We start from the raw sequence: 12,548 nt of genomic DNA on the forward strand, positions 1-12,548 counted from the left end.
AATCACAGAGCAGGTGACCCCAGGCTGTACGCTGAAGACTGAGCAAGGAGCTGCATAGAGGGCACTGTTGGCACAGGGAACCCAGGGAGGACTAGGGGCAGAACTGCAGAGTCAGCATCTGTGCATGGGGTCTTAGTAACCTGCTGGAAGAAAATTCCAGCAGGTCAGAATTAAGCAAGAAGTTCATCAGAAGGCTGGTGGATCTTGGGGCTTCAGCAGGGCTGAAAATCTGCCTATGTTATTACCTGGTGCTGAAACAGCTGTAGGCATTTTACCTAACCTGATCATCTTTTCCTGTTTACCTGCTGCTGGCAGAATAGCTGAAGGAATATCCCCTAACCTGATCATGTTTTCCTGTTTATTGAACTTTACCTGTTTGCATTCCTAAAGGGCCTGTGTGTTTTCCAGCAAATACAAAGCGGTGGGTCCGGAGATTCAGAGAGCCCACTTCACTAGAAAGTGAAGCCTCCCCTGGTTCCCCCATGCCTTCCAAATTTATATGTCATATGTAGTTTATTAATTTACGTCATAGTGTTGTAATGTACCCCGCGAATCACAGAAGGACGCCTCAAGAAGTCGAATTAAAGAGTCACATTTATTGCAATCTGGGACTATGAGGGGACATTCCCAAATCTCATAGCAATAAGATGGTGGCAAAACCAGACTTATATAGGCAAAAATCACAAAGGTATTGATTACATCCCAGGGTTTGGAATGAGGCACCTGGCTCGCAAAAAAAGCAGATTACAGAAGCAGAATTAAGCATGTTAATTACAGTTTCGGGTCTCGGGGTCACTGAATTGACAGAAATACATTATCTAGAGCCTTTGGGTAACTTGGGTTAAACTTAGGCATGTTATCTAAATTACAGTTCTGGGTCTCCGGATCACTGAGTTGATAGAAACACATTATCTAGAGCCATCGAGGCAATTTAGAGTAGTTGCACTGTCCTGGTCTTAGGACCACTGAGTCAACTGGAACGTACCACCTGTGGCTACTAAAACAATTTAGGGTAATTGTGCTGTCCTGTTTCCCAGGTACAGAAGAATGTGCTTCGATAACCAGTAAGATCACAATCAATGGGATAGTCATTCAATCAATAAGTCATTCAATCGAATGGGATGACTTATACAATTTAGAAAATCAAAGTAACCTGTCCATTGTTAAACAAAGCAAAAAGGTACCATACTTCAGTGGGTGGATAGTACAGAACTTAGATTGAGAAGATGTGCCATATTGAGTCTAGAAGAAAGAAGATTCTGTATTGATCTTTAGAATGAGAAGATGTGCCATACTGAGTCTAGAAGAAAAAAGACTCCGTATTGATCTTTTAACATGTCCATGCTTTTCTGAGGAAGGAAAGGTGCCGGAAAGGTAAATGTAAAGGCATGGGAGAAGGTAGGCCCAAGGAGCCTTATCTTTAACCCCACTGCAGCCTTTCCACCCCGGGAAAGTGCAGGATTGGCAGCTCTCCCTGGGGTGATAGATCAGGACTCAGGTAATAGTGGAAAGCACCAATCCTACTCTTAAAATGGATACAAGAGAGCATTTGGGGTTTTTCTTTTTAATGCCTGTTTTGGATTGAGTAAGTGGATTTTACTTAGTTTTGAACATATCAAAGTTAGCTCTTGACACAAAAGGTAAAACTAACAATTTGGCTGGAAATTGGGGTTTTGTTTTGAGGTGCTGAGGCTCAGGGGTGGAGCCAATTCACGGTAGAAATGTGAAGCTGCTGCTTTTGGGGTTGAAGTGGGAAGTTGTGAATACAGAGGAGTATGTATGCCCAAGGCAATTTCTGATGGAGGAAGGGCTAGCCTCCCTCCCCCCAACACACAAGCAGGTAGGCCAAAAATTTCCTACCAGTGGAAACTTCTAAAGAGAGGCTTGCTTCCCAGTTTCCCATCCTTGGTAGAAAGAGTGTAACTAATTTGCATTTTAATGGTTACCTGTTTCCAGTCAATGGCAGCCCAAGGCTTTGGGAGTTTGCTAAATTGAATTAGATATTCTAAAATAACAAAATGCTGAAATATTAATCTAAATTTCCCTCACGAAAAATTTAGAGGACAGAATTAAATCTATTGATTGTGTCTTGTATTTTTGAAGTTTATTCTTAAAAATGTTACTGATTGAGAAATGCTAAATATTTAACTTGCCAGCTAAGAGTTTAAAGTTCTGGTTAAATAAATTGGGAGAAATTATATAATTATAGTAAAATTTCAACATTTGTCTAACTGAAAAAAGAGGATAAATTCTGTAATCCCAACCTAAATTTTTAAATACAAAGATCAGTTTAAATTTAACTGATATCTCTTAATAATTATAAAAGGTATATAATCTTTAAATCATATATACACATATGTGTTTGATGGTCTTTCAAGTTAGATTTCAAAACTATAACCAAGAAATGACTTTGAGACATTTCGCGGGCCCTGAAATGTTTTCAAAAGTTTATTCTCTCTTCTTAAATGATTTTTTAATAAAGCCAATTTAATATACTTGAAATCACATGGAAAGCTTTATCGAATATAAATTAATAAGCATATTTTAAGTTTTTGCCTCTAAGAAAGGGCAAAGCAAGTTATTTTGTTTGATATTTCTTAAAATACAGCAGTAGAATTTTAAGATGTAATTTAAAATAACAAAAGCTCCTCGCCGCTGCATTTTAAATTAGGCTGGAGGTGGAGCAGCGTTTGCACCTTGTGTATCAGAATACAACATCACTAAATTTACTAACCTTTGTAAGCAATTGAATCCTAGTAAAGTAAAATTCTTCTAAAAAGTTACTGAAGGCTTCCCATGATCCCTCTGTATATGCAAATAAGCCGAAAGGGAATGCTGTTTAAAAATATTTTAAATTTAATAAAAAGGAGAAATTTTAAAATTTTGAAATATCTTCCACTAATATTTATAGGATAATCTAATGATTTGCTGTTAAAATACCAAATCTGAAAGTACAGTCACCATAAATGTTTCATGACTTTGACTTGTAATACATGGCCTTGCGGCACTATCAGTCAACATCCAGGAAGCAACCCTATAGGTTACTTTTTGTAAAAGAAAAAGATTTCTTTTTAAATTGAAGTTCTCCAAGTATAACCCAGCAGGAGGAAGACAAACCAGACAACCAACAGCCCAGAGACCACCTGGGGCACGGTAAAGTGAAGTATGGTAACTGTTATGCCCAGATTTCAAGATTCCCAAGAAACCACCAGGGAGCCAGCCAGTCCGATGCAAAAGCAAAGAGTCTTTTATTTCAAGCCCAGGCCTGGCTCTCCCACCTTCCTTACTGACGCAGCAGCAAGTGGCAAAGAGAGAGGGGACCGTGGGCCCTGCCGGACTGGCCAGGTGTGAGTCGGCATCTCACCACACAGGATGCGGTCATAGTGATGGCGCGCACCTCCCCCGACCATCACCGGCCAGTCCAGAGGAATCCTGGGTGTGGCTAGCAGAGGCCTCCTCCGGGAAGAAGCCCCCGCTGAGCACATGGCCCTGCCCAAAAGTGGAGGACCCAGGGCAAGATGGAGGGCGCAGTCCCCGCCCCCCCTACCGAGAACGCAGGGAAGGGCGGGGGCGCACGTCCACAGGTCCGAGATCTCACCCTTCCACTGAACACGGAGGAAGTCCTCGCCGTCCCCGGCGTGGGAGTCGTTCTGTGTTGGCTCTGGAGGCTTCCCTCCTCTTTCCTGGGGTGCTCTGGGTCTGGATGTCGTGGGGGATCCCCACGGGGGCTCGCTGCGCCTGGGCCGCCCGCGAGGGCTGGGAGGAGGCCCCTCAGCCGCTGGGGGGCTCCGTCGCCTCCGCTACGAGCAGCCCGGCCCCGCGGTCCCGGATGCCGGCCTGGTCCGGGCTCTGCCTGCTGCTCGGGCCCACGCTCCATCACGGCATCGCGGCTCCGCCGTGAGGCTCAGGGCAGCCGCGGTGTCCCACATGCGGTCCTGCACCCCCGCCACCGTGCGGTTGGCGTGGCGGAGCGAGTAGGTGGCCCAATGGAGGCCATCGCTGGTCTCCCCGTCGCCACAGAAACCCTCGGCGATGCCGGCGCTGCACACCAGCGTGGCGATGACCACACACCAGGCGGTGCAGCAGCAGTCGGTGTCCAGGTGCTCCTCGTTCCCACGCCGCCGGCAGCGCAGCCAGGAGTAGAGGAGCAGGAAGAGGAGGTTCAGGGCGAGGCAGGCCAGCGCAGCGGCCCCGAGCAGCAGCAGCGCCCTCTGGCAGTCGGGGTCCTTGGGCAGGAACTGGTCACTGGTGGGCTCCCAGCGCAGGCTGAAGTGCAACAGCCGGTGCAGGAGGTTCACCCACCAGGGCGCCGTGTAGCTGACCCCGGCCATGGCGGGCCCGGCCCCTTGGACACGCAGCCACCGCGCAGCTCCCCGCCAGCCCGGGGCGTCGGGTTCAGGGGCCCGCCGACCCCGGCCTGGTCACCCCCATCACCTGCACGCTCCTGGGCCCGGCCCTGCATGGCCTGGCTCGGCGGTGCTCGTCGGCGCTCTGCTCCGCTCGGCCGCCTGCGTCCACCGCCTCTTTGTTCGTCCTGCTTGGTGCGCGTGTATGCGCACTCGCCCCTTCAGAGGCCCGTGGCCCACACCTGCCGCTGGGCTCTAGGGCGGGGGGCCGCTCAGGAGCCGGCCGCACCCGGGGCCTCGCTGGTGCCGCCGCCACCACGTGGGCTCCTTCAGTCCCAGCCCCAGCGGACGAGGCCGAGCACGGAGCACCTGCTCCCGAGAGGGGCAGGCTCAGGGCCCCCCCGCACGTGGCCGCCACCGCCTCGGAGCTTGGGGCTGGCCTCGGGGCGCTGCGGCACCAGCGGAGGGCACGCAGGGCAGGTCTCCACAGGTGGGACTCGCGTCCCCAAGGCTCAGGCGCCCCAGGCCGCCGGCTGGGTGCGGGCCTGCAGCCGGACACGCCAAAGGCCCGCGGCAGGTGCACCCGCACGCACCCACCAGCCGAGCCCAGCACCCCACTCTACCGCCAGGCGCGGTCCTCCAGCCGCCGGAACCTTGCAGACTGCGCCTGCGCAGCAGTCCTGCGTGCGGGGCGGAGCCAGCCGGATGCAAGCAGGGGCGGGGCTGGAGCGCAGGGCCTGCGCCTGCGCAGTGCGCCCTTTCAGTAACAATTAATTCAGGTAAAAACTATAACTTTCATGCTGGTCTTAGAAGGCACATTTTTCCTTTACCTGGGAAGGACAGCACAGCTATCCCAAGGTCAGAGGGCTCCAGTTAGCATGTCAACTTAGTGTTCTGGAGACCCAAAACTGTAAATTTAGATAACATGCCTAAGTTTAACCTAGGTTACCCAAGGACTCTAGATAATATGTTTACCTAAAACTGTAATTTGGATAGCATGCTGTCTCTGCTTCTGTAAATTGCTTTTTTTTTTTTGCTAACTAGGTTCCTCATTCCAAACTTTGAGACAGCCAGTTTAAAATTAAGTTGTCATGACCTAGAGCAAAGAATATTCTTACATGGTATTATTCTACAAGTTTTATTCATAATTTTTGATGCTTTACAACAGTATATTGTGCATTTATCCCAAACAAACTTACAAATTAATTCTTTGAATGTTTTAAGGACATTGAAGGGATTTATTCCCTCCTGGGAAGGCACTTAAGCATTCTATATTGACCTCTCTTGACCTTTTTTTGCCAAGAGGATTCCAATTGTCTACAGCTGTTATCTGACCTTCTGTTCAAGCTGGGATCATGAAAAGCTGGTACCATGGATCTGTCTCTTGCCCAATGGCGTAAGCTGGGCCCTCTCTGGAGAAGAAACCTGGGTTCCCCATGATCAATGCTGGTGCCCCGCCAGCAGGCGAGGGCATCCAAAGGCAGTTGCTGGGCATAGAGGCCAGAGGGACATAGGCTACCAAGGAGACAGAACTGAATCTCACATCACCCTACTTGGCCCAGAGATGGCTGGTAGTCAACAACGGGTAAGACCCCATAGGGTGGGGCAACCTAAGACAGGCACAGCCGGGGGCCAGTAGGAGAGAACTTGGGGTTCAACAGAGGTGGGGCACAGATCCTCAGCCCCCAATTGTGCAGGGGCTGGAACACTCGCCCCTTCTGAGGAAGGTCTCCTGTCCCCATGGCTGCTTCTTGCTTCCCATGCCCAGCCCAGATCAGGAACCAAATAACAGAAGAGACTTGGTCCAGCTGAAAATGGTACCCAGAAAAACGAAGGCTTAGTTAACAGACCCTGTATTTAAATCTAGCCTAACAAACAGGAATGCTTAAGCCTCCTCAAGGATGTAAAGTAATCCTTTCCATTAATATTTACAATGTAAACTAAGATTGTTGTTAGAGTACTAAATTTGACAGTAAAATAGCAGTCAAGTTTTCAGATTAATTAAAATTGGCTCAAGAAGTATTAACCAAAAATTTTCATTTCATGGAAAAATTGCTTAACATGCAATGAAACTAAAACAGTCATATTTTTGTGCAAAAACATTAAAATTTAAAGATATCTAGATTAAATCAAAAAAAGGGGGAATAGTGGAAAAATACCATGTAAGGAAAAATATCCTGTAACTAAATTACATCTAGAAAAAATTTTCATTTGTAATGCTAACAGCAAGACACCCAGGAAAACACACACAGTGTCAAAATAAGCCAAAGGAAAATCATTTGGGCAAATATAAAAAGGACCCCAAGTAAAATTCCCTTTATTAACCTTCGGTCGAGAATATGTTTGTATATTTTCAGAAAACAACTTCAAGACCATGTGGATTCCTGCAACAGAGAGGAATTATCAGGAATGCTCCAGCGATGAAGACAAGAGGAAAAACAATCCAGAGATGGAGGACGCTGACGACACTTTGCCATACTAGCAGTCAGCAGCTGTGCGTCGCTGCAGGTTGCCCAGGATCAAACCAGAGAGGGTCGGACCTGCATTGCCACCATTTGTCCACCATCCAGAACTGAAATATCATTGCTGACATGTATACATAAGGAACTGTGGGACATTGAAACTTGGACTCAGAACTGTTGGACGTTGAAATTGGGACTTAAAATATTTTTTGTTCTTGAAATGTTATGTTCAAGTTTTAAAATGTTTTGGGTTTTACATTGGCATTGTTTTGTTATTGTTTTAATAGCCAGAGTTTTGTTCTTGATGCTTAAGTTTTACTGTCATTATGGTAGCTTAAAAACTCTCATTATAGTAGCTTAAAAAATAAAAGAAGGGTGAGATGTGGGGAGCTGATACAGGGTTAAGCCTCGGACTGACCTGTTGGTGAAGTCACAAACAATTCCCAGCTTAGAGGGCACAGTCCTCTTAGCATAATTAGGCTTGACCTTATGAGGCTCTCTAGATCTTATCTGGGAAGCTAATGGGCTGAGGGAAGTGCAGGAAGTGTAACTACGGTCAAAACAAGTGAAACTCACAAGAACTGTGTAACTCTAGAAACCACTACCTTGTTTACCTCTCACTATAAAATAAAGGCTCAGCCAAAAGCGGTTTGGCTCAGTGGATAGAGCGTCGGCCTGCGGACTGAAAGGTCCCAGGTTCGATTCCGGTCAAGGGCATGTACCTGGGTTGCGGGCACATCCCCAGTAGGGGGTGTGCAGGAGGCAGCTGATCGGTGTTTCTCTCTCATCGATGTTTCTAACTCTCTATCCCTCTCCCTTCCTCTCTGTAAAAAATCAATAAAATATATTTAAAAAAAAAATAATAATAAAAAAATAAAAATAAATAAAATAAAGGCTCAGCTTGCCTTGGGATCTCTCTCTGTGGCCTCAGCCAGGCACAGGTAGATCCACGGAGACTAAGGAAAGCTAGAGAGTTCTGAACGCTGTCTCTGTGTAAAACATTCTTGGCCGACTCTGTCCACACCTTTGGGAACCCCTGGACCCGCTGGGGCTGGACCCCAGCACTCCATGTCTGCTTGAAATGTCCTGTGGAGAGCTTTATTACAGAACTTAGGGTTTGGATAGATGTAACATATGTGAGATGTATTCCTGAGAGGGATAATATTTTAAACTTTATGATTCACTTATAACTTACTGAAAAAACTAAAATTTGCTACTTACCATCCACAAGTACGTCTAAAAGAACTTTAAGTTCTGTACCTGGCTTTGTGTAAGTTGGATTTGAGAACATATGTGACCCTCAGTGTAAATGTCTGGGCACAAGCAAAATTTCCAGGGAGTATTTCAGACTTGCAAGGTAGTGGACCTGGTGAGACCAAAGTCAAGCTTTCCAAACATTAACGGGGGACCCAGCTAATATCTGGGTTACAGATGAAACAAGCAAAGCATTAATTAAGGTAAATATATGATATGTTAAAAGGCAAATTGAAAAACAGGCTAGGAGAGGAGGGCAGAAGGACCTAGAGGCCCAGAAGAGATGGAGGGAATCTGCTGGGCTGGCTGGGGGGCGGGGCTGTGGACAAACCCTCTTGAAGGTGGACCCACCCCCACTCTCAGAAACCCTCTGTGACTCCACAGTGCTCTGTGATGCAGGCCTGGCTATAAAGCCAAGAGTCGGAGCTCTCAGAGCTCAGTTGCTTCAAGCAGCGTTGTTGTTCGGGAAATGGAACTCAGTCTATTTCTGAATAGCCTTCTAGAATTTTATCTGAGCTTCGGCTCAGAATTTTTATATAATAACCTCAACCCAATTTCCATCTTGGTGTTGTGGTTTTTCCTCCTCTTCATTTTCTTCGTGGGAATTCCATACTTCCGGGAAAATGAACAGACACATAAGGTAAGGAACCCTGAGTGAGAGTTCAGTGGAACCCCAACAGAGTTCTTCATTGTTGTTGCCGTTTTGATTCCCACATTTCTAAATGAGTGTGGATGAGTCAGAGAGACACTGAAGATGGGGCATCTGAGGAGAGAACAGAACAGCGCTCTTCTAGGGGAAGAGACCAGGCAGGGCTAGGGGTTCAGGGAGGACTCAGGCTTCCATCTGAATCTCACAGACCATCGGGGTGTGGTGACAGGTTTCTGGCTCCAAACACAGGGATTCCCTAGTCCTGGATCCAGTTCTTTAGAGACATGGGCGTCTCTGTAGGACATCAGAGTTAACCAGCACTTCATCCTGAGTCATGCTGCCCTGGCAGGCATCACTTAACTAGCCTTTGTGTTGGGCTGCTAAGCAGGGAGTGCTGAGCCTCTGAGAGCCTCTGAGTGAGCAGAGGCTGCAGCCTGATCACCATCAGGTTACTGGGTCCTATCTGAGGGGACAGAGATGGACTGTAGGCCTCAGATTATATGCCGACCTTGAGCAGAGGACATCTGAGTATACCAAGTGTGGACCCCAGAAACAAAGTCCTTCTTTGAGTTTTTCAACAAGGAAAAATAAAATAAAAAACATTTTAAAGCTTTAAAAAATGGTTAAAGGAACACAAAGTTCTATTAGTTAAAATCTATTTGGCTGGCTCAGAGGGACATTATTCTTAGATACTAAATGTCTGAGTTTCCAAGGGGGAGGAGGAGAGAAATGAGGCCTAATCACCCCTTCATTCCTTTTTGTTCTCAGCATCGGGTCAGAGCCAAGAGGAGAAGGAAAGGTGGGACACAGAGAGGTAAGGTTCTGCCTATTCCACCTGAGCTCCCCAAGGGTGACCCTTCTCTCTCCTTCCCATGAGGTACCAGGTCCACGGTCTCTGTCAGTTGGTAGATACAGCCCCTCTCATGAAACAGAGCCCTCAAAGGAGAGGCTCATGGAAAGACTGAACCTGAGATACTGCTCAGATTCCCTGCTCTGCTGTCCATGGGTAAGAAGCAGTGAGGGACCTGGGCCATGGGTGTTGCCCAGTAGATGTCGAGAGTCAGAAGTTATGTCTCCTGACTTTGAGAAAGTACTTTGGCTTCAGGATGATCAGATTCCTCTTTGCTGTAACCATGGACACCTCTGCTTCACAGCGTGCTTTTGAGCATCAAATGCGATTATTTTATAAAGGAAGCAACATACATATGGGGACCTTATTCTTATTATCATTGACCATTTGACTCATCTACTAATTCTTGGGTCTTTCAGAGTCTAATATCCCAATGGTCTCCCAGAAAGGGCCTCATGTGTATTGCCTATGTGTCTACCTTCATTACATGTAATTCACTCTTCTGGCTCCCAGGTTCAAGATATCATCAAAGCAAGGACGACGACAGGGAGCAGATTTCTTTCCTGAAAAGGTGACTAGTCTTTCCCCATTTTTCCTGATCTCCCTTTAGCATGTTCTCTGCATTTCCAGGGATTCAGTGGAGCCTTCCCTGGTCATGGGAGGGGTTGCCATAGGAATGGGAATGTGAGTGAATGCCTTGAGATGAGTGCATTGTGAAGTCATGGGTGTGGAGCAATGTGAAAGGGCAGCAGGCTTCAGGTGCCCCACCCTCACCAGGCCAGTAGGTCCTCTTTTCCTTGTTCTGGTCCTAGCAGCATCTTCTTACTTCCTATCACCTGCAGCACCCTGGGACAGAATTATGACATCACCCGCTGTCGTCGACTTTTATGTCCAGACCCCTCCTGTGAGGTGTGTAATAATGCAGCTGCTGAAATTAATCAGATGCTGTTCTCAGAGGCATTGGAAAAGCCTACTTCCTCTTTGTCTTCTGTGGCTTCCTCAGCTTCTGAGACAGCTCCGGTGACTGAGCCATCATTTAATCAGTCCTCTGTCTTCTCAGCAATCCCTCTCGGAGAACTCTTACCAACTCCTCTGCCTGAGCCTTCCCCACAACCTCCCTCTGTTCTCTCCTCTAACCCAATGACAACCTTGGGTAATTTTCTGTCACCTTTACCACTGGGTCAAACTCCAGAGCCAATGCACCATTCCTCACCTCAACCCAAAGACTTATTCTCTTCGACCTTGACACACTATGATTTGCATCAAGGGTTTCTTGCCCTCCATTCTACAAAAACCTCTTTTTGGGCAGACCCGGAAGCCAAACTTATCGATCCTAGACATCTTTTATTTCTCAGCCCTGATGAGCATGACTCAACACAGGAGGACATACATCCTAAGACCTGGAAAGGCAACTTAAAGGGAAAACTTACTCAGCTATTCTGGGGCCTTCCATCTCTGCATAGTGAGTCCTTGTCCTCTGCCGTCAATGCCTCAGGCGACTATTCAGTCTTTTTCAACAGCATCTCAAATTCCTTCACAGACCAAGAATCCCCAGGACTTTCTTATTTCCAACCTCCATTCTTGGCAGAGGTCCAACCTCAACCCTTGTCTCAAACCTTGCCTTGTCTCAAACCTGAGTACTTCCATCTCACTCAGATCCAAACCCAGGCCCACCTTCAATCCCCACTCCCAATCCTACCATCCAGTCCCATTACCCAGAAGAAGGCCTGTGAAATGAGTGTCCACATACCCAATTATGCATCAGAATGTCACACCTCGTCTGAAACGGAACACCTGGAATGCAATGTGTTGCTGAAAGAACAGGAAAGTTGGTGGGGTTTAACCTCTGTGGTTCAAAGTTCTAAGGCCCATGTTACCAATTCCATCGATCCTGTAGAGTTTCCTCTCAGCAGTGAATTTCGAGATCAATTTGAGCATCACCTTAGAAAGAGGCTCATCCAACACCACCAGGGCCAGCCCTGCATGCTCCATGGGCCTCTGTCACTAATGAGGCCTCTGAGCAATTGCTCAGGCATACTTGAGTCAAAGAGCAGTTCTGGCCTCTCATGGATCTCTGTGGATAAGGACCAGAGCAGTGAAAATCCAAATGTTGGATTGAGCCAAACAGGAAGCTTCTATGAGAGGAGCTTAGAAATGTTTCAGCTAGAGGAGAATAAAGGGAAGGATGAGGGACCCGGCCAAGAGAATGATCCAAAAGCTCATCTGCTGAGTGATTCAAAGACCTCTTCACATAAGGATGTGGGAAGTGGCTCTGAGGTGATGAGTCTGTCAAGAGAAAACTCAATGTTTTCTGAGCATAGTGTAAGTCAGAGACAACTGGAAAATGTCCAGAAAGTACATTTTTTGAGAAAAAAGTTTGAGAAAATCGGTGAGGGTCAGCTTCCTGGGACTGTGCACAGTTCACAACACTCTATCAAGCAGAATCCTGTAAAATCCCACACCAAATTAGAGAAAAGTTTGCCATCATCAGTGGGTGGGGACTACTGCCTGAGCACATCCCAGGAGCTTCCCTCGCTTGAGTGTGGTACACAGCAGATGCGGAAACCCCACATTACCAAGTGTCAGATGGGGATGTTGTCAGCCCTTCCCACCAAAGTCCTTCAATCCAAAGAGCACTTCAAACCCAAAGATACTGCATCTCATTCTTCTATCAATCCCAACTCTTCCTCCTCAACCAAACTGATTTCTGAGGCAAACACCAAATCTGGGGCCTTCATGCCCCTGAGAGGAAGTTCTGAATCCCTTCACCTGGACAAAGTGGAAACAGGAAATTCAGCTGACGACCTGAATTTTCCTCTCCCTGCCATCTCACTCATGGACAAGAAAGGACATTCGCCTGCTGAGATCCAACACACACTCTCAGAGGAAATTCAGAAATTTTTGAAAATCAAACTGCCTGTCACAAATACCATTAATGAGGGGAAAAGTCAGATAAATTCTCTGATAGCCAACATTCAACCCCCAAA

General features: G+C 47.1%; 1 pseudogene; it reads right to left on the reverse strand.

Annotated features, from left to right (window-relative positions):
* Window positions 1-3,800: 3,800 nt before the first annotated feature.
* LOC138998953 (protein tweety homolog 3 pseudogene) lies at window positions 3,801-4,331 on the reverse strand (annotated as a pseudogene).
* Window positions 4,332-12,548: the final 8,217 nt, after the last annotated feature.

This window comes from Myotis yumanensis, unplaced genomic scaffold (assembly GCF_028538775.1).
Source record: "Myotis yumanensis isolate MYYU_CA2020_CCGP unplaced genomic scaffold, mMyoYum1.0.hap1 SCAF_21, whole genome shotgun sequence".
Lineage (NCBI taxonomy): Eukaryota > Metazoa > Chordata > Mammalia > Chiroptera > Vespertilionidae > Myotis > Myotis yumanensis.